This window comes from Callorhinus ursinus, unplaced genomic scaffold (genome assembly GCF_003265705.2).
Source record: "Callorhinus ursinus isolate GAN/ISIS: 27379988/994484 unplaced genomic scaffold, GSC_fseal_2.0 scaffold7, whole genome shotgun sequence".
Taxonomy (NCBI): Eukaryota; Metazoa; Chordata; class Mammalia; order Carnivora; family Otariidae; genus Callorhinus; species Callorhinus ursinus.
In genome coordinates this window covers 2,981,348-3,004,939 of record NW_027397069.1, presented here as the reverse complement: position 1 = coordinate 3,004,939, position 23,592 = coordinate 2,981,348, and the positions used below count along the sequence as shown (strand labels likewise).

Below are 23,592 nucleotides of genomic sequence, written 5' to 3'. Positions count from 1 at the left end.
GCTTAGTTCAGATAAGTGAATTTCTTATTAAATTGAATATATAGATCAATGCATGCAACCAGATATAAAGGGTTTTCTCCATTTGTTGGTTTCTAATTCTGGCTATCCAACTAAGAAGATTAAACATGATCCTAATTTATCCAGTGGGAATGTAAATGTTAGAAGTATCTAAATAACTCACTATTCTGAAAATCTATTTTTAATGATCCTACATTGTTGAATCCTACCATTGAATCAGAAGAAGAGTAATTTGCAATAATGGGCAGTGAGTGGCAATGGTATACTCAATGGGATTATAAATAGACAGTTGGAGAAGTCATGGAGGCCATCAGTAAGATACAGTAGGGTAACTGACCACTAATGGTCACAGTGGTGTTTCTACCATCACTGGATCGTAGAAGACCTTTGAGGTTTCTTGCATGTATTTAATTAGTGGGCATACTAGTGATGATGATAATAATACCACTAATAGCTAATGTTTCAGAGTGATTACTATATGCCAAGTAGCATTACTGTAATTTTACATACGTTTTCTCTACTGATTATCTACACTAATCTTATGAGGTAGTAGTTTGAGGAACTGAGGTACAGAGGAGGTAGCTGGTTTTCAAGATCGCAGAATTAGAGAATGATAAAGCTAAGGGAGTTGATGTGGACCGTGTGATATCTTTTTATGTACACAGTACACCATTCCCACCCCCCCACACACTATCATACACATTGCCAAACTATCTCTCTTTAAATGTCTGTTATCCTTGTGACATTTTAAAATCTAGGTATAATGTTAACCAGAAAAGATCAGACATCAACTATTAAGAAATCATTGATATTCCACTGCAAATGTGATAAATGGTACATTTTATTAAAAGGAAAGTGTCAAAAATAAAGGCAAAGTATCAACATTGCATAAAACAATTTTAAACATGAACTATTTAATTAATGATTTTTAAGATACTCCTGATAATTCATAACATTTTAATGGAAATGATTAATTAAATTCTGAAAAAAGTACAAATCCTCAACTATCTTCTCTTGACTCTTCTTAGAAGTGAGAGATTGGAGCTCTGTGTTGGAACTGTACTTCCACAAGTGACAATTCAATGTGTATTTCTGTTTGGTTCAATACTGTGCATTATGTCTTAAGCCGAGAGGAAAAAGCATAAAAATTGTATTTCACAGACACATGGTGTATTAATTTACTATTGTGACTGTAAAAAAATATGACAAATTTAGTGGATTAAACAACATATATTTAGTCTCTTATAATCTGTAGGTGGAAATCCTAAAATCAAGGTGTTAGCAGACCTGTGTTCCTTCTGGAGGCTCTAGGGGAGAATTCATTTTCTTGCCTTTCCAGTGTCTATAGGCTACCTGTACACCTGGTCTCTTGGCCCCTCCTCCATCTTCAAAGACCGTACCATAGCATCTTAAATCTCTGTCTCTCTGTCTGTCTCACCTCTACTTGCTCTGTCACAGAAGGACGTATGACAGGACCCTTATGATTGCATTGGACCCTCTTGGATAATCCAGGACCATCTCCTCCACTCAGGAGCCTCAGGATCCATCTCTAATTTAATGACATCTGCAAATTCCCCTTTGCCATGTATGATAACATATTCACAGGTTCTGGGGATTAGTATGTGGACATTTGGGTGGCATCATTCTGTCTACCACATATAGATAGAAAGATAATAGCAAGTGTAAATTAGCCTAGACCTTAAAGCCCATAAACGTGTCCTTTCATCGCTAAGTGCACTAAATTTTAGCAGTTAGCCTAGAATGTCTCTTTTGCCTTATGACTGTGAAGTAAACGGGAATTTCGAGAAGTTCTCTCACTTAGGATCCCATTGTGAATGTTTTCAAATAATAGCTTTACGTGATGAAAACCTATTTAAAAAAAACCGAGTATGATGTGCTCCATCCTATCTGTTTCACAAGTCATCATCAAACTATTCTGTATATGTGAAACCAAAGGTCCAACGGCTGTGCTCTGGAAGGGGCCACCAGTGGCCTGCCGGTGTGCTGAGGTGAAGGTTACCACTGGGTGGCGCTCAGGGGCTATGGGAGTAGCCCACCCTGGCTTGTGAGTTGGCACCCACCACAAGGAGCCTGGTCTGTTTACACCAGCACACTGAACACACCTTATCATTTCTATGTGCTCCTGGCTTACAAAAATATGGGAAAGCACTCACTCAAACTAACAATCTGACCGTGTTGGTCTTAGTGCTTCAGTTTTAGTTCTTTGCCTCACATTTTAAAGTATTTGTCAGCCGTGTGTCTTAACATGGCATACGATGTCTTTCATGATCCACTGCCTTCCTGAATCTGCTATTCATCTCTCTTCCACAACCTTTCTCTTCCATACTCCAGCATTTCTGATGTAAGCAAATTCAAGAAATGCTGTTAGAGAAGTTTTTCTTCTCTAAAAAAACAAAAACAAAAACAAAAACAAAAACAAAACCCATAAGCACGTTGTAGCCCAGTGTTCATAGTATTTTCAATAATGAGCATTTATTTAAAAGTAACAGTTGGGATTCCATATGCATGGAGCAGGCATTTCTAGTTCAAGCTTATCAGAGTCTGAGTACAAAGTCCCATATTTAAGACTTACTGTGTGCCTTTTAGAAAAATTGTGTTATCTTACTTGATTCTCTTAACAACTCTGTAATGAACTAGGTCATAACTTTCTTAAATCATATTTTATTTAATAGAATTCCAGTGGGTATTTTAACTAATGCTTAACTTCAAAATTAATTATCTTTCCACTATAGTCCACCCTAGGATCATTTAGCTTAACCCATTTATTTTACCTAAGAGAAACCTGAGGAGCTGAGTCTTTAAGTAACTTGACCTTTCCTACGTAATTGACATCGCTAAATTTACACAGAATATTAACCCAAGGAGAAATTTCACTTGAAGGACCAATAGAAAAAGAACATATGATTAAGCACAGATGGTACCTGGCTCACCTAATATGTCTATGACTTTTCTTCAGTTGTTTTTAACTCTAATCAAATATGGAAGTATTCTAAGCTGAAAGTGGCAAATTTTCCAAAATCCTTTCTGAAGACTAATAATGCATGTAGCTTTCCATCTCCTGAGTCTAGAGCCTATAGTTACTGCTGGTGGATACAGGTGGGATCTTTTTTTCCTTTTGTTGTTGTTTTGTTTTGTTTTTGGACTGTAGCTAAAATTTTCTGATAAACAGCTCTTCTTGACATTAGTGAGGAGCATGAAGGAATTCATTCTAAAATAGAGTAAACCTCTAGCCTATTATTATTTCAGGGGTTCTTAATCTGGGCTCCACTAAACACTAAGAGATTTGTGGATAGACTTTTGGAGATTTATAAACTTGGATGAGAAAAAGCGCAGCTTTATTTTTACTGTCCTTTAACTGAAATTTAGCATTTCATTTGATGTTAAATATAGGCAATAAAACACAGTAGTCCAAGCAATTCTAGGTGACTTTGTCAACAATAGAAATCAGAAATTTTCATGTTATATTCAAGTTATTGATGATATCAAAAAATACTGTGTATACTCACCACTACTTTGAAATTATGGAAGCTATTAATTGTTAATATGTTAGCTTTATTCAGTAAGTTGCTTTTCTTTGTAATCCTATGCTTACTATGTTATGCACTTAAAAATGTTAGAGATCCTTGGGCTCTTTTCATAATTTGGCTATTGTTGATAATGCTGCTATAAACATTGGGGTTCATGTATCCTTTTGAATCAGTATTTTTGTATCCTTTGGGTAAATACACAGTAGTGCAATTGCTGGATCATAGGGTGGTTCTATTTTTAACGTTTGGGGGAAATTCCATACTGTTTTTCAGAGTGGCTCTACCAGTTTGCATTCCCACCAACAGTGTGAGAGGTTCCTCTTTCTCCACATCCCTGCCAACACCTGTTTCCTGTGTTATTATTTTTAGCCATTCTGACTGGTATGAGGTGACATCTCATTGTGGCTTTGATTTGTATTCCCCTGATGATGAGTGATGTGAGCATCTTTTCACGTGTCTGTTCGCCATCTGTATGTCTTCTTTGGAAAAATGTCTATTCATGTCTGCTGCCCATTTTTTAACTGGATTATTTGTTTTTTGGGTGTTCAGTTTTATTAAGTTCTTTATATATTTTGGATTCTAACACTTTTTTTAAGCAGGAGAAAACAAATATGATTTCTTTTTTATTATACTTTTTAAATTTAAATTCAATTAATTAACATATAATATATTATTAGTTTCAGAGGTGGAGGTCAGTGATTCATCAGTCTTACATAACACCCAGTGCTCATTACATCACGTGCCCTCCTTCATGCCCATCCCCCAGTTACCCCATCCCCCCACCCCCTCCCCTCCAGCAAACCTCAGTTTGTTTCCTATGAATAAGAGTCTCTTATGGTTTGTCTCCCTCTCTGATTTTGTCTTGTTTTATTTTTTCCTCTCTTCCCTATGATCCTGTTTTGTTTCTTAAATTCCCACATGTGGATGAGAACATATGATAATTGTCTTTCCCTGATTGAAATATTTCACTTAGCATAATACCCTTTAGTTCCATTTGCGTCATTGCAAATGGCAAGATTTCATTTTTTGATGGCTGAGTAGTGTTCCTATATATAGATGTGGTCTATGTATGTGTGTGTATATATATATATATATATATATATATATATATTTTATCCATTCATCTACCAGTGGACATCTGGGCTCTTTCCACAGTTTGGCTACTGTGGACATTGCTGTTATAAACATTGGGGTGCAGGTGCCCCTTCAAATCACTACATTTGTATCTTTGGGGTAAATACCCAGTAGTGCAATTGTTGGATCATAGGGTAGCTCTATTTTCAACTTTTTGAGGAAACTCCATACTGTTTTCTAGAGTGGCTGCACCAGCTTGCATTCCCACCAACAGTGTAGGAGGGTTCCCCTTTCTCCACATCCCCGCCAATATCTGTCGTTTCCTGACTTGTTAATTTTAGCCATTCTGACTGGTGTGATATCTCATTGAGGTTTTGATTTGTAGTTCCTTGATGCTGAGTGATGTTGAACACTTTTTCATGTGTCTGTTGGCCATTTGGATGTCTTCTTTGCAGAAATGTCTGCTCATGTCTTCTGCCCATTTCTTGATTGGATTATTTGTTCTTTGGGTGGTGAGTTTGATAAGTTCATTATTATAGATTTTGGATACTAGCCCTTTATTTGATAAGACATTTGCAATTATCTTCTCCCATTCTGTCGGTTGTCTTTTGGTTTTGTTGACTGGAAGAATAAATATTGTTAAAGTGTCTATGCTACCTAGACCAATCTATACATTCAATGCAATCCCTATCAAAACACCAATATCAACTTTTTTCATAGAGGTGGAACAAATCTTAAAATTTGCATGGAACCAGAAAAGACCCCAAATAGCCAAAAGAATGTTGAAAAAGAAAACCAAAGCTGGTGGCATCAACAATTCCAGACTTCAAGCTCTATTGCAAAGCTATAATCATCAAGATAGTATGGTACTGGCACAAAAACAGACACATGGATCAATGGAACAGAATCGAGAGCCCACAAATGGACCCTCAAATCTATGGTCAACTCATCTTCAACAAACCAGGAAAGAATATCCAATGGAAAAAAAGATAATCTCTTCAAAAATGGTGTTGGGAAAATTGGACAGCCACATGCAGAAGAATGAAACTGGACCATTCCTTACACCACACACAAAAATAGACTCAAAATGGATGAAAGCTCTAAATGTGAGACAGGAATCCATCAAAATCTTAGAGGAGAACACAGGCAGCAAGCTCTTTGACCGCGGCTGAAATGATTTTCTTGCTAGACATGTCTCCAAAGGCAAGGGAAATAAAGGCAAATATGAAGTATTGGGACTTCATCAAGGATTCTAACCCTTTAACTGATATTTCATTTGCAAATATCTTGTCCCATTCCATAGATTGCCTTTTAGTTTTCTTGATTGTTTCTTTCACTGTACAGAAGATTTTTATTTTGAAGTCCCAATAACTTATTTTTGTTTTTGTCTCCTTTGCTTAGTAAGATATATATATATATATATATATATATATATATATATATATATATAATGGAATATTACACAGTCATCAAGACGAATGAAATCTTGCCTCTTGCAATGATGTGGATGGAGCTAGAGAGTATTATGCTGAGTGAAATAGGTCAGTCAGAGAAAGACAAATACTGTATGATTTCACTCATATGTGGAATTTAAGAAACAAAACAAATGAACATTAGGGAAAAAGAGAGGCAAACAAAGAAACAGACTCTTAAGTATAGAGAATAGACTGATGGTTACGAAGGAGAGATGGACAGGGGACTGCACTAAATGGGTGATGAGTATTAGGGAACCCACTTGTGATGAGCACTGGGTGTTGTATGTAAGTGATGAATTACTAAACTCTACACCTGAAACTAATATTGCACTATATATTAACTAGCTAGAATTTAAATAAAAACCTGGGGGGGGGCAGTTAGAGATCCTTGAGCTTCACTGGATTATCAAAGGGATCCATGGCTAAAAATTATTGAAATGAAATATTAAGAATTATCCATACATATTTCTTCTTCTCTGGACTTAGTAAGAATGAACCTAAAGTGTGATCAATGCCCTTAAATTGCCCAGCTTCTCTTTTCACAGTTGGGTAGAAAACTGAAATATGACTTGTTATCTCTTCCTCTTTCTTTTCTCTCTGAGAACTGAACTCAAGCAACCGTTAGTAATTCATTCATCATAATATAAGGGAGGTGTGTACTAACTATTTATATGTCTGATGTCTTTATTTATTTAGAAGCCACAGAACTCAATTTCCATGTTATTGTCTACAAGGCAACAAATATTATGCATATGCTCACAATGTGCATAATTTCTCCAAATGTCTAGGTTCTCTAGAATTCCACACAGCTAATGGTTTTGTGCACTACAACCCCCTAAATCTCACAGTTTTCTTTTACTGGTAGCACCATTCTGGTTCAAGAAACACTGGTGCCATAGAACTAAAGCCCCAAATCTCAGGACAAAAGGGAGATGAACTTTGGAGTCAGAAAGAGTCAAAGTTAGGGAGCTCAGTGTTAAAGACAGGAACGAGAGCACATGGATGCAACATCCTCTGGAATCACACAGGAGTGGGGAAGGAATCCCCAGAGCTTTACTTAAAATTGCAGGTTTCAAGTAAAATAATTAACTGATATTTCATTTTTTTCTTAAATGTCAAATAAGTAGAATTTGGCCGCAAATGAGATTTGTTATAAAATCAGTATTAAAGAGGGCACGTTCTGCATGGAGCACTGGGTGTTATATGCAAACAATGAATCATGGAACACTACATCAAAAACTAATGATGTAATGTATGGTGATTAACATAACATAATAAAAAAAATCAGTATTTTTGATTACATCATACTGACAATTATAAATTTTAGTCCAGAGAGTGTCCCTAGTGGTATTTTATTATCCGATTTTGTCAGATATATTGAGCTTCTTGGATTTAACCCCCATTCAGGCCCATTAACTCTATTTTGGATTAGGGCCACAGATGCAACCCAATCAAGGCTATTTATGTCATAAACTTTACTACAAGTCCCCAAGAATACTCAGTAGAGGAGTTTGCTTAGATAATTATGGGTTAATTATCACTAGCAGAAACTTAGCTTGTTATTTATGAGTAAAACTAATATTCTTTTCTTAAGACCCCTCTCTGAGAGTTTATATGAGATCTCTAGAGAGGTCTAAAGTACAGAATGAGTAATTAAAAGTGGAAGCAGAAACTAATGAGTTGTACACTTAAAATAAATTAAGATGATAAAGTGTACCTTATTTGTATTTTACTATAATTAACATTAATAAGTAATAAAATAAAGTAGTAGGAGCAGAAGGAGCTGTTAGTTTCTATTCATATTTGCTCCATTGAAGACATGAAGCTTTGGTCTGAATTTGCCAATCTAGACACTATTTCCCGATTAAAATTTGAAACTTTGTGAAGGGGCATGTGATAATATATATCATCTGTTCAGAGCAATGCCTATTTCTGTAAGCATCTCCAGAAACTATTTAGCTGGCACTTGGGACATTTTATAAAGTTAAAATTTAAAAAAAGGTAAAATGGGACTTTATTTTCTTTGACTAAATTTAAAATAATCCAAGAATGGCAAAGAAGACCTAAATCATCCCAACTCAACTACATGATTTAAATGTAGATATTTCAAGATGAAACTTGGTCAATTTATGATTCTTTCCATTTCATATTTTCTTCCATTCTTCCTTAGCTTCTCTAAGTAACTACAAATAATGGTATTGTCATGGCATTAGGAAAAGGTGTCTGTCTCAGTATCATCTTCGGTCCATGACAATACTTATTAAGATGTAACTCAATTAGCCAGCTGTTGGGGCACCTACCATGAAATCTGGTCCTGATGCTAAGGACCCTGTTGTGGCTTCTAAGCATAAGTCCAGGCACTTAGATATTTTGCTTACTTCTCCCAAGACCAGGTTCTTCCCCTCCATTATCCCTCTCAGCTCTACTCTTCTTCCCCACCCCATTGTTCCAGTTATTGATTATTCATGACAAAGTACCCCAAATTTAGTGGCATAAAACAACTATTTTATTATATTTTTGGATTCTGAGAACAAGGAATTCAGAAAAGGCCCAGCAGGGACAGCTTGTTTCTATTCTGAGCTATTTTGGGGCTTCATCTGGAATACATGAAGTCTGGAGACTTGAATCATCTAAAGACTTTTCTTTTACTCACATGTCTGAAAGTCGATGCTGGCTGTTGGTTGCAACCTCAGCTGGGCCTGTTGGCCTGACACCTACATGTAGCTTATCTTGGCTGCTTGGTCTTCCTCGCAGCATGGATGGCTGGGTTCCAAGAATAAAAACATTGAAGAGAAACAGGCAGAAGTTGTTTGCCTCTTATTACTTAGCATTGGAATCCCATCATGTCACTTCTACTGTTTGTAAGCCCACCAGCTTCAAGAAGAAGCACAGACCCTACTTCTTGATGGTAGGCCTGTCAGAATCACATAGTAAAAACAGCATGTGGAATGAGAGTACTTGTTGCAGTCATAATTGGAAAATAGCATCTGCCACCGCCCCCCTTTAGGGACTTGATTCCTTCTCTACGCAGGTCAAGATTATCAGAATTTTCTGAAGCTACCTTTATGTCCATAGCCTTATCTATTTTCCTGGTTTGGCACCATAATGTGGAGCTCCTCCTCCATAATGTGGAGGTTTCCACATCAGGTGAAAGCATATGGAAGACTTGCCTCTACTCTCAGATTTCCCTTAAACATATATGGGTCCAGCCATTCCCACTGGACTAAGCCAAGGGATAGCAGTGTTGGGCTTCTTCTTGGGTACTGTCAGGCTCTAAAGACTAGTCACTTCTCTAGCTTTCTTCTCCCTGCTAATCTATTGAGATCTTTATCTATCTGCTTGGGAAAAGGACTATTGTATCTGCATATTGTCTTTCCTACTCTAATATACATTATTTACATTTCTGTCTGTTGTACATGTTTATTTATTTATTTTTTTAAGATTTTTTATTTATTTGAGAGAGCGAGAATGAGAGAGAGAGAGAGAGCACATGAGAGGGGGGAGGGTCAGAGGGAGAAGCAGACTCTGCGCCAAGCAGGGAGCCTGATGCGGGACTCGATCCCGGGACTCCAGGATCATGACCTGAGCCGAAGGCAGTTGCTTAACCAACTGAGCCACCCAGGTGCCCCTGTTGTACATGTTTAAATGATTTTTTGAAATATCCAAATAATTTTTGTTTCCTCAGATTCCACATTTATATAAATCAAAAGTACATTCAAGGTATGCCTCAGCTTTGGATTTTAAAAGCTGTTTTAGAAGTCAAAATCAATTATTCGGCTATTTGTTTATATTCTGTTGTTGGTGGGCAATAACTCAGGATTATTTTAATGGTGGAGGGACAACAGGGTAAAAGAGAACTAGGAAAGAGAAAAACAGTCAATTGAGTAATGTTTCAAAAAAGTATCCTGCTACATTTGCAGAAAGACCATTAACTATTATACTTTCAATTGTATTTGGTAATGAAGAAGCTTCTTAATATAAATATAAGTAATATTTATTATGACTAAGTCATTCTAACATATATTAATCTAATCCAATAAATATGAAAAATTTCTAATATCCTTTATATTTTTAATTGTTTAAGATGTGATGAAATGATCTCTGCTTTCTGTAAATATTCAGTTTATGCCAGATTCCAGGGAAACCCAGAAATAGGGCTTTTTGCCCTACCTCATCTTTAAAAAAAAAAAACAACTTATTTATTTAATTATTTGAGAGAGAGAGTGAGAAAGCACATGAGGTTGGGGGAGGGCAGAGTCAGAGGATTTCAAGCAGACTCTACACTGGGTATGGGGCTCAACACTGGGCTCGATCTCTCTATGAGATCATGACCTCGAGCTGAAAGCAAGACTTGGATGCTCAACTGACTGAGCCACCCAGGTGCCCCACTACCTCATCTTTTTATATTCTAATTTGATGCAACTTTTATTTGTTGTGTTAACATATGTCCCATGTTTAAATTCAACTAATACATATAATGCATGGTTTGCCAATCAGATGGATTTATACAAAAAATAAGTGTCAATTAGTTGTCAAGTCCTCATGGTCAAAAATTATGAGATTTACTGTGGTCTTGCTGATTGATCCTTCTGCCTTCCTCTAAAATACTGGCATATGTAAGATTAAATTATGTGCTCAGGTGAAGTATCTATGATTATTTTGCTTAAATAGCAAACATGGAGAAGATAGTTACCAATACAGACTCAGAAACACTCTTAGTCTAACCAGAAACTGAGGAGTTTTCAGAAGATTAGTCTCCAAAACAGAGGAGATAATATACTCAAACTTGTTCCATTAAGACTTGTGGTTTCTGCTTCTGCATGTAAGGAGATTGGAAATAGGGCGCCTGGGTGGCTCAGTTGGTTAAGCGACTGCCTTTGGCTCAGGTCATGATCCTGGAGTCCCGGGATTGGGTCCCGCATCAGGCTCCCTGCTCGGCGCGGAGTCTGATTCTCCCTCTGACCCTCCCCCCTCTCATGTGCTCTCTCTCTCTCTCTCATTCTTTTTCTCAAATAAATAAATAAAATCTTAAAAAAAAAAAAAGGATATTGGAAGTAACTACTCCATCCTAACAACAATTAAAAAGCTGAACAGACTGGAAAACCAACTCTTCTTGAATCTATAAAATAAGGAAGAATTCAGGACAAACCACCACCCCCAAGACTAGAGAGACAGATGAAAAAGGGAGTCAGAGCTTCTGTGAGCCTAAAAATAAGCCTGTCATATAAACTATGGACTTTGGGTGACTAGTGTATTAATGTAGGTTGATTGTAACAAATGTATCACTCTGGTGGGGGATGTTGAGAATGAGGCGCTGTGTATGTGTGGGGGAAATTTCTGTAACTTCGTCTGGGTTTTGCTAAACTAAAACTAAAACTAAAACCTAAAACTGCTCTATAATCTTAATAAAAATTTTAAAAAATCTACTCTATTAATATAAAGTAAAAAAAATACTATTGAGGAAGACAAAGAATAGCTAAAAATATTCTGCAATAAAATTAGGTATTTCTTTAATTTTAATTAGACCCTGAGTAGCTCCAACATGTTCACACGCACATATGAAGAGAGAATGAGAACAGAGAAATTAAAATAAATATAAAAACAAACAACAACAGCAACAAAACTAAATTAGTAATTGAAGGAAGGGGCTTTCACTTTTCTAAAATAGTAGTTCTCAAAATAAAGTTTTCAGACCCCTGGGATTCCCTAGATACATTCATTGTAATAGTCAAACTATTTTCATAATAATACTAAGATGTTAGTTGTCTTTCTAATGGTGTTTGCACTGATGCCCACAAAAGCAATTTGGGTAAAACTGCTGGTTTCCTAGCATGAATCATGGGAATAGCACCAAAATACTAGTAGTCATTATATTCACAGCCAGGAACTTGTAAGGAAGACAAAACAAAACAAAAAGAAACCAAGTATTTAAGAATGTCCGAGATGAAACATAAAAGTCATTCCTTTAATTAAATTCTAACTCCCTAGTAATACCATGTGATGAAATGGAAACTCTCACGAAGCACTATTGCTGCATAACAGATTTGTCAATGACTATATCAGGGCTCCTATACTTACTTGTCTGAGTTGCAAGCTAAACTAACTGCTTCCCCCCACCCCATAAAACACCATTTTTACTTGAAAGAAAGACTGACAGAACAACTATGTTATTCAGAACTGAGTATTTGGTGGACATTTTCTTGATAGTGAAAAAAGAAATCAAACTTGCTGCTTAAAAAAAAAAATCTGATAATACTTGCTGCCAATGATGAAATTCAAGATTTCAAAAGAAAATTAGCAATTTGGAAAACTTGTATCCACCACTGTGAGACTGGTATATCTAATTCTTAAATAATTTTCTGATGATTTCTGGTGAAATTAATTAATGTGATTTTAATCCTCTATAATGAAATGTCAACATTTGAAAGATCAGCATTACTCAATAAAACAATTCTTTCCAAATGATCTGTGCATGATGTTACATAATCATTTGTGGTTAAAAGATTCATTCAAAGTGGAAAATAGACCAATGAATTTGAATGTAACAGTGCAAAAAAAATGATTTTTTTCTGTTTCCACACTTCATCCTCTAAAAACGACCACTTTGCAAATTTTGGTATAGTGTTAAAGAAGAATATCCCCACTTATCTGAAAAAGGCTATTTATGTCATCCCCACTGTTTCCAACCACATATCTCTGTGAGGCTGGATTATGTTCATATACTTTAATCTAAATAGTTTATGGCAACACAAAGAATATAGAGGCAGGTATAAAAGTCAAGACATCTTAAGAGAGACATTTAATAGATTTGCAAAAGTGAAAAGTAATGTCTTCATTAATTTTTAGTTTTAGAAAATATAGTAAGTTTTTCATAAAACCAACTGTTATTTTAAAAGATTTCATTAATAGATACTTAAAATTTTTCTCACACTCAACTTTTAACTATCAGTGGATAAAAACCACATAAACAAAGCTCTCAGTTCCTCAAAAGTTTTTAACAATATAAAAGGATATTGAGACAAAATTTAAAAAAAAAATGGGAAATACTTCTCCAAACAATTTCCAAACAGTTCGGTGTTGTGTATTTGTCAGGCAGATTGCTGTCATATCTGACCAATATGTCACTGCTCCCTCCTGAATATTGTTTTCATCCTTATCTCTCTTTATACTATTCTGATTTTCTCCTGGTCCCCTATTACTCCTTTCTCATCTGTTCCAAATATTTTAAATGTTGGTGTTTCCTAAGGTTTACTCCTAGTCACATACCGTTTCTCCTCTAACTTTTCCCTGTTGGGTAGACCATCCATCTGCCATGGATCACCCTACATTTTTAATAGGCTTATCAAGAGTGTAAAGCTTTGACCACTCTTGGGCAATTCTTTGGGTTGTGTTTTCAATGTTTTCAATGAACGACTCTGAGGGCTGAGGTGAAATCTCCCTCAAAACAAAGAACTGACTTCTCTTCCTATAGAAACAATAGATTTCTCAAGCTAAGTCTTCCTCTTCTGCAGTGCAACCTACTGCATGCGCAAGTGTCCATCATGGACCGCTTGTGTCATCCTGTGGGATCTAAATGGCATAGCAAGCTGACAGAAATGAATGTGAAACGGGCTGCTTCTGCTTGTCTCTTATCAAGATGCCCTGTGTCTTCTGCCAGTACCTATGAAACGGGTAAACTTACTGACTTGCAGCTAGGATAAAACCCTAGACCTTGCACGGTTCTTGAGACTGACCTCTTTCTCACCTATGGTTTCCTCCTAAAATTCAGAAATAGCAGTGACTACAAAATGTATGACTTTAGCCTGGATTACTGCCCCAGTTACAGAAAGCCTACTAGAACAATATGAAGAAGACACAGTTCATACTTTATGTGCCCAAAGTCTAATTATCTAGGGTAATTAATTTATTCAGTGGTTATAAATTCCCTGGATTTATGTCCCTGGGATCTTGCCATATAGATCTTCTGTATTCTTTGCAGACCTAAGTTTGGTATCAGGTTATAGCTACACTTCAGTAGGTCCTCACTAGGAGTTAGTTATCAGTGATAATATTTCCTTCTTTGGTACCCTAGTATCACCTAAGAATTCCCCAGCAATAATTCAAAAGTAAATTACTTCCCCAGATCCTACACTTTCTTGATTTGTTTTCTTTTCTTCCACCATTTCCAGAAGTATAATTAATTTAGCCTGAGAGGTTTTTTACAAGTTGCTGCCCTAGCCCATGGCCTTTCCAACAATGTACCTCTGAGAGTGTCTGGAAATTTAGTTGAGCAGAGAGCTATAGCCAGGCCTTCTGTTCAAATGCACCAAATGTTACACATTGGCTCCCAAAGAGCACTCTCTACTCACTGTTGGTGTAACCATGGCCCAAAGCCAAACCTTGCTGTGGACACATTACCCGTTAGTGAGGAAGGAAAAAAAAATCCCTCATAATGAATTTTTAGCTATAGTTTCAAGATCCCAATTATTAACAATATTTTTCCATAGTGAAAAATAAAATGATGTAAACTTTAATATCATAATTAAGGCTTTGGTATTGCCTCAGGAGGGCTCCCACAGGGCATTTGTATAGGTCACGGGAAACTTCCAGAGGCAGCTACACAAAGCTAAAGTTTCTTTTGAAGTGATGACAAAATACTATCAATGAGGAGTCCTTCCAGATCAATGAGGTCACTTGATTTCTTACTGTATATTCATACAGAACCAAGGTTTAGGTCCTTCACACCAGGATTCTTATAGCCCATATGACAACTTTAGATTGTTTGCACAGTTTCTATGAATTCATACTCTGTTTTCTACCTCTGCCAATTGTGATTAGTTAATAATAATCTTCAGGATGGGGTATATCCCAGAATTTAAAAATAATCCTTGATTTTGATATGACATTGACAGAATCCTTTGTAATTGTTCATCAGAAAAACGTAGATCCAGCTATTATGCTAACTTCAACCTTTGTTCGAAATAAGGTAGAGAGAAACACATATAAAACATACACACATAAAATAGAAATGTGTATATAAAAATACATATAATCCCATGTCCTTGAAACAAAATTTATCATTTTTTAATTCCTTCAGAACATTTTACCCAATTTCTATTCTTAAAATTGTTATTTGGCATTTCATTTGGATGTCAATTTTTCCTATGTTGTTAATTAATTTTTATAAAAATGAGAATTTATAAGAAATATAAATTACATTCACCTAATTGTAAATATACACCTAACCTAAGCGTAAATATTGTGAGGTTTGTATTATACTCCCGTCTCTTAGACATTTAATTCCTGTCTCTGGGAGAAAGCATTTCTGAGATCTGCCACAGAACTGCCTTAATGTGCATCACCATGTTGGGCTCTGGAACTCACCTTTTTTGCTGGTGGGACTACAAAATGGTGCAGCCACTTGGGAAAATAGTTCAGTGGTTTCTTAATATATCCTTATTATGCAATCCAGCAATCATACTCCTTGGTACTTATCTAAAGGAGTTGAAAACTTGTATCTACAGAAAAACCTGGAATGAACATTGGTAGTAGTTTTACATATAATTGCCAAAACTTGGAAGCAATCAAGATGTCCATCGGTAGACGAATGAACAAACCGTGGTCCAACCAGACAAAGGAATATTAATCAGCATTAAAAAGAAATGAGCTGTCATGCCATGAAAAGGCATGTAGGGAACTTTAAGTGACTACTTCTAAAGGAAAGAAGCCAATATGAAAAGGCTACATACGGTATGATTCTAACTATATGACATTCTGGAAAAGGCAAAATTATGGAGACAGTAAAAAGATCAGTGGTTGCCAGGGGTTGGGTTGAGGGAATTAATAGGTAGAGTACAGAGGATTTTTAAGGCAATGAAAATACTCTATATGATACCATAATGATGGATACATGTCATTACACATTGCCAAAACCTGTAGAATGTACAACACCAGGAGTGAACCCTAATGTAAACTATGGACTTTGAGTAATTATTAGGTGTCAATATTGGCTCATCAATGGTTTTCAAGGTACCATTCTGGTGAGGGATGTTGAGAATGGGGGAGGTTATGCAATTGTGGAGCAGACACAGATTTCCCATTTGCCAGATATGGGAAATCTCTGTAACTTGCCCCTCAATTTTGTCGACTTTAAACTGCTCTAAAAAAAAGTCTTAAAAAATTTAACTTTCCATTTTTATAGAAGGAAAAATAAAAATATCTGACATATTTCACTACCTTCTTAAGAGGATCACGTAAAAATTTAAATGTGATATATAAGAGTGGTAATAATAAAAAAAACAATGACTCTACTGCTATGTGCCAGTCATTGATGTACATACCCAATGTTTTCAATATATTAGCATAATCTTCACTACAAACCTATGCTGTAGTTATTATTATTATTATACTGACACTTCAGCTGAGGAAATTACTGCATTGAGAAGTTGTGTAGCATGTTAAGGTCATGAAGCTTGCAGAGGTGGAGCCAAGATATGATTTCAGGTGTGGTCTGACTCATGAGTTTATCTCCTGATTCCTACATTATACAGTCGCCCCAGGTATTAACTACATTCTGTTACTATTAAGTATGATTCTTTAAGGAATGGGAGATCACTGCCATTATTAATAATGATATGGATTTTCAGAATAAATTAACACACTTATAACCCCTTTGCTCAATGAGTTTGGGGATATTTTCGATTCTCAGATGAGGGTCTGGGATGTGCCAACCCCTGGGTTTCCTCTGCAAGGGGTTAGCCTTGAAATAATAGGAATTTGTGCAGTAGTTCAGAAGCCTCAGTTTTCATAAAAAAAAAGATGTACATCAAGGAGGTACTCTAGAATTATCAAATACAGGAGTGCAGAAGAGTTTTGTGACCCAGGTTGGGTGAGAGGGGAACATAAAAGACCGGCCTGATGGGGAACATAATAGTCTTAGAGTCTACCTGTGTCTACCATTGAGTCAACATGTAAGAAATAATCAGGCATTTTCCAGAAGTTGCTGAAAAATTATGTCTGTCTTTTTCTTGTGCCATGATGCAAGATTGATTTGCCTGGCTAACCTACTCAAATTTCAATATATATGTATAAAGAGTGAAAATGAGTAATTGGTGAAATAATCTCTATCAGGATATACCTTGGGACTTTGTCTGTTGTCTCAAAATCACTAAAGCCTGGAAGTTAACAACAGTCAATGAACTTATCTTCACTTCTAAAGACAGGATTTGTAAAGATGTGACGAAATTGGTTCAGTGTTCTTACAGTGCATAGAAAAGTAGCTATAGATATCCTTAGTGCAAGGCATTTTTGCTAAAAAAGTAACAAAAACTTTACAGAAAATGAAAGTGTTATGTTATTTTCCAGCCCATTCCCATGGGGGGAAAATGGTACACAGTTCTCCCCACCCCAGGCAAGCGTGGCAGTGTCAAAGAACACACAAAAATTGGGGGATTGTTTACACTAGAGAAGACTGGTATTTCACTCCCTGACTAAATGCTTGTTATCAGTCACATCCCAAATTATAACCAGAAGTAGTCACATATTAGGAAAAATCGGGATATGCCCCAGCGGCTTTGGTATATATGCTGATGGAGGCAGGTGTCTGTTTTAAGCCTGAAGAAGCCAAAAACAGAAAGCTGGCTGGATAAGCCACAAAGTTAAGGCATTAAGAAAGGTTGCAACAGAAGAAACAAACACTTCATGGGACAAGGAATTCTCTATTTTTATTTGGGACAAGTGGCCTCTACAGGAGGTAACTTTACTATCGCTATCTTGACAAAACCTGACCCAGAGTAGCTACCTCCTAGGGCAAGGTGATCCCAGATGTCTAACCCTGGGCAGGGCTGGGGGAAGGTAGGAAGCAAAGGGGCTCCCAGCAAGCAATGATGTCAGAAGGGAAAGAGCACTGAGAAAGGCACGCAGTGACCTGCAGAAACAAAGGGCAGCGTGGTGAGTGGGGATGCCCTCAAGGTCCAAAGTAGATCTTTCCCTCTTCCTTTGAAATCCCTCCCCTACTACTCTAGCCTTGAAGGAAAAGCAGGTGGGAATGGGGGTAAGAAAGGAAAAAGAAAGGAAAGATGGCGGCCGCTCCCTTTCCTCATCACTTGCCCAGCTCCAGAGTGGTCTCAGAAGGGATAGGACAGAGGTCTTTGATGGATGCCAGATTACAATTTTAATTGAGACCAGATTGGAATTAAAATGACCAGAAAGCTACTGGATTTTCCCAGGATGCTCCTAAGGGTCAGGGAAGGGCAAAAGGACAAAACGTATTTTAGGGCAACAAAGGTGGTAGAAAATAAAACTTTATATTCTGAGTTCAGCCCGTCCTAAAAGCTAGTTGCTCTTATTTGCTCAGGGTTTTTAAAACTTCCACAAGAAATTCTAGAAAAATCAAAGCATTCTCCAGACCCCCTCCTTGTTGTATGAAGAATTACATTAATTCTATAAATCCCCAATGCTACTTTTAATAACTGGTGCTCTTGAAGATTTAAAGAAAAGGTGCAAGTAGGAGAAAGTATAGCACTTCTTCTTAATGTACAACAGACCTTCGGATTAGTTTGCAGTGATTTTCTGTCAGTGTTTTAAATAACTGGGAAGGTATTTCATGATTTTCATAATTGGATAGTATTACGATACTCACCTAGTCAAACTTGTTCTGATAGGTTTTTGAGGCAAATTTCCTGAGTGTTAAAGCAAATCATGGGGAGCACTAGTTAAACCACGATACCCATGATACCGTAAGTACTTTGGCCGCACAAAGTAACGTACTTAGACATGTGCTTTCTTCTCTCTATTGATTTCTCGGACACAGGTGGGTTCTAACCTTTGAGAAATATACGGTGGGACAGCCCATGTGGGGCAGGATTTGATAAACAGAAAGTGTTGGGAAGGGAGAGCTCTTTCGGAGCTTGGTGCACCTGCAGGCATGGACCAGGGCTGCTGTGCCCAGGGCCTGCTTGCGAAGCCTGCTGCTTGTCACGAACCTGCTTCCTACCCTCTGAGCCTTGTTGTCTTGCCAACCATGGAAGCTGACATTTTTCCTCTTATTTGCTTTTGCCTTTAGAAAAGTTCTTGAGGGAACACCCGAGGGACAGGCAGCGGAGCAGATCTAGTGGAAAAAAAGGAAAAGAAAAGCCACAAAAAAACAAAGACTGCTCCCCCAACCAAAAACACAAAGTAAACAAACAAACAAAAAAAGTACCAAATAAAAAGAGGAAGGAAGCTTTTGGGAGCAATGGAAATGTCTCTCTCATGTTGATTTAAGAGAATTATTTTAAATAGATTGTCTCCAACTGAGAGAAAATTGGGGCTGGAGAAGGGTATTGAATGTCTCTCTGTGTCCAGTTCTTAAAATAAAATAGACTAGCAGTCTCTATAATTTTTGGAATAGGCACCAAATAATTTGATTACGTCTATATTTACAAAGCACTGTCATATAAGACATATGAATGGCCTTAATAAGTAGGTGGCTATAAAATAAATACACATGATACATATAGAACATACATCATATATAATAATATAAATATATGTGTATATATGTGTGTGTATATATACGCCTTTTATATGTATGTGCATATGTGGTGCTTAGACACCATTCACATATATAGATGCATATATTTAACCTCCTGCTGAAAATTTGCATTCCATTTTGTATTAATTTTTGTTTATCAAATTGCATTTTAAATGTATGTTACTTTAAAAATACTAAAAATGTTCTATTTTTATAATACATGTAACTCATACTAGAGGTCTGACCTTGAAAATTTTAAATTCCTTTTATAGAAAATATATTCAGCATTTGGGAGTTAGGAAATCTGTGATTTTACAACGAGTTTGAGTTGTGCTCTAGTGAAAGTCCTGCCTTCAGGTGGATCCTTACTCTCTTTTCCCACAGATATGTTACCAGACTTATGTAACCACCTTGCAGATCACCCCTCTAGGTAAAGAAATTCTTTTCAAAGAGATGCTGTTAAAAGACACATTTCTGTTCTTCTTGGGATAACCATGTGAAGTTAATCTAGGAAAAATAGTTCCAGTTTACAAGTATCTGTCTTTGTACTGGGGAGAAGACATGCTGTGCACGCTAGTTGTAAATGTGGTTCTTTGCAGTGCTGATGCACCAAAAGGTAGAAATCCACTAGCTTGGCCCAGGAGAATGGAATCATTCCGAGTGGGGCTGATAACAGGTGGAAGAAAAAAAAAAAAACAGATGTGGAGTCAGTTTAAAAAAAAACGATGAAAAGAAAACGCATGCATTGAGAAGAAAATTGAGCTGATAGAATAAAAAGCAGAAGTAATGGCTCATATCAGACCATTGAGGAAGAGGGACAATGGCTTCAGATTCCCAAAGAGAGCTCCATCTGCTACAAGAGAGGACAGAGCACAAGGGCCATTGCTGTCTTTTAGGAAGACCACAGCATTCAGTGCCAGATGAGGATCCCCACTGGGGGGACAGTCCAAACTGGGCTTGTCTTCTGCAAGGGTTACTCCAAGCTCTGGGTCTGATAGACAGTTTAGCCAACAAGGGTCACTCCTGCCTGGTAATAGCACAGTAACGTCACAGTGGAAAGTTGTCTCAACGGGCTTGAAGAGAGCGTGTCCCTTAACTACCTTCAGCCTCTGTTTTCCCATTTGTTAAATGAGTACCCTAACAGTCACACCCTAAGTACCCAGCAAAGCATACAACTGTCAACTATTTTTAATATTTCTGCTCCTGTTGTCATTGATAGAGACATCTGCATACTGCAGCCTTCTGTGCTGGGCACGTGGGAGTGGTTCTGCCTCACTGCGTAAGGGGGGTTTTGCAGGGAACAATCTAGCAAGATCTTGGTTTCAAGAAGCAACATCTGTATCTTTGAGACGTGACAGCGGATGTGATCCTAGGAGTATGAAGTGGAACTTCTGCATTAGGAGGACCCTGATGCTTTATCTTATTACTTCTTTACATAGTATTAGCTTGTTTAAAAAGCAGTTAGTAAAGGGTCCTTAAGGGACCTGGATGGCTCAGTCTGACTTGATTTCAGATCAGGTCATGATCTTAGGGTTGTGAGGTAGAGCCCTGGGTCGGTCTCCACACTGGGCATGAAGTCTGCTTAAGATTCTCTCTCTCCCTCTGCCCCTCCCCACCTGCTCTGTCTCCCTCTCTAAAAAAAAAAAAAAAAAAAGCCCTCAAGAAGAGGAAAACACCTCAGGTAAGTGTTAATATGGTAAACAGGGAAAATGTGGGAATAAGGAAGGTATAAAAAATATGGGATCAGGTAAAGAGGGCCAGGGCAAACTTGGAACAGTGGAGGGAGGGCATTGTATCATCCAGCTTAGGGGACAGTGTTTATTTCAAGCACTTGTAGCTGAGAGTAAATATTTGAAGGGAGGCAGTCTTAAAACGCCAAACGCACACTGCACGATTTTTTCAAAGGCTGGCAGTTTATGCAGATGCAAGAAACATCTGTTACGTTTAAAGTTTACAAATAGCTTTAATTCAGTGATACAACGGGCTGATACAGCAATGTATTTGAGTCTGGAATGCTTGTGTTTTGGAGAAAGAATGAAAAACCAAGCAGCACAGATCAGAACTACACTTGGCTGTGTGCATTTTGGAAAGCGTTGAAAGCATAAGTTTAAGATTTTCTATAGTTTTAAAATATTATGCTAACTGCCATGTGGTATCCTCAACTGGATCCTGAAACACACAAACAGAAACATTAGTGGAAAAACCAGTGAACTCTAAACAGTCGGGAGTTTACTTAGTAGTATTGTACCAATATTACTTTCTTTGTTTTGACAAGTGCACCGTGGTTATTCAAAGTGTTAACTATAGGGGAAACTGGGTGAACCATATTCAAGAACTCTCAGTGATAGCTTCCAACTTTTTTCATATATCTACAATTATTCCACAATACAATTGTATTTTTTAAAAAATTGGGATTTTTGAAGATGTCCCTGAAAACTGAATAAAAACATAAACTATTTCTTTTTTCCCAAGTGCCGGACAAACATAATGCAATATTTTTTAATGTTTTGTTATTGTTGCTGTTCTATATTCAATAATAGAATGAGATGAAGATTAGAAAACTATTCCTTAAAATTTGTATGAATGTCCAGTTTTGAGTACACCCTACTTTGGGGCTTTTGAGTAACTGGGAAGGAATCTTACATAGAACTTACAAATTCACTCTTCATTAAATCTCTCTGAACCTAATTTTTCAGAAAGACACTTTATGGTGAAAAGTTGTAACTGATACATGCAGAACATTTTAAACTTTTGAGGGATTGAACCTTAGTCAGAGAAATTAAGCCTAAGGGAATCAGTTTGTACAAATGCTAATGAAGCTAAGCACTCAACACCAGAAAGCAGGCAGATTTGTCTAAGCAGTGGAAAAAATGGTGCCCTTTACCTTCCACCACACTGTCTCAGGTGAAGGTATTCTTAGGGATCCTGGCAATAATTTTCTTGCAAGACATCTTGTTTAGCCTAACATCAGGAATGATTGTTCAAGTGTCAAAGATGTTTTGGAAGTATGATAGGTATCTCTGTAATTGTTTAAAGATTCTTTGCAAATCAGTTCTCAATTTTCTTTTAGTCCTCATGTTTTAGTTTATCTAAAGCCATAGGTTAGGGGGCGGAGCAAGATGGCGGAGGAGTAGGAGACCTGGATTTTGTCTGGTCTCAGGAATTCAGCTGGATAGGGATCAAACCATTCTGAACACCTACGAACTCAACAGGAGATCGAAGAAAAGAAGAGCAACAACTCTCTGAACAGAGAAGCGACCACTTTCTGGAAGGTAGGACGTGCGGAGAAGTGAATCCGAGGGGATATTCGGGAGGATAGACGGCGGGGAGGGGGCCTCCGCCGGCCGCTTCTGGCAAGTGCTAGAGCCGCGGAGCACAAAATCGGACCTTTTAGAAGTTGGCTCCGCTGAGGGACGTCGCTCCAGTGGCTAAGCGGGGGGTGGAACCCTCACGGGACAGTGTGGTCTCAGGACCCTCGGGGTCACAGAAAGACCGGGGGTGCCTGAGTGCGGCAGAGCTCCCAGGGATCGGAGCGGGGAAGCCGGCTGCAGAGACGGAGCCGAGGCGCGGGCTCTCAGCTCGGGGTTGCCATAGACTGTGATCGGTGACAGTCGGGCCACTGCTCCTGCAGCAGGGACCCAACAAGCGGCAGAGCCGGGGAGACTCCCCTCCCTCCCCCGGGAGGAGCGGCGCGGGAGCACACTGCAGGGATCTGCTGGGTTTGGAGACTCCACACGGAGTCAGGTGCCAGAGATAGAAATGCTCGGTCACAGGCCGGGTGAGCGCGGAGTGCAGCGAGACAGGGGAGACGGGAGTGACCGACTGCTTTTCTCTGGGGGCGCACTGAGGAGCGGGGCCCCGAGTTCTCAGCTCCTCCGGGTGGAGATTGGGAGGCCACCATTTTCACCCTGGTCCTCCAAAGCTGTACCGAGAGCTTGCAGGGAACAAAAGCTCCTGAGAGCAAACCCGAGCAGCTTGCTTAGCT

General features: G+C 37.9%; 1 pseudogene; it reads right to left on the bottom strand.

The window, feature by feature from the left end:
* The window catches only part of LOC112826608 (glycoprotein-N-acetylgalactosamine 3-beta-galactosyltransferase 1-like), a 67,735-nt pseudogene that overhangs the window by 8,126 nt on the left and 36,017 nt on the right, over positions 1-23,592 (bottom strand).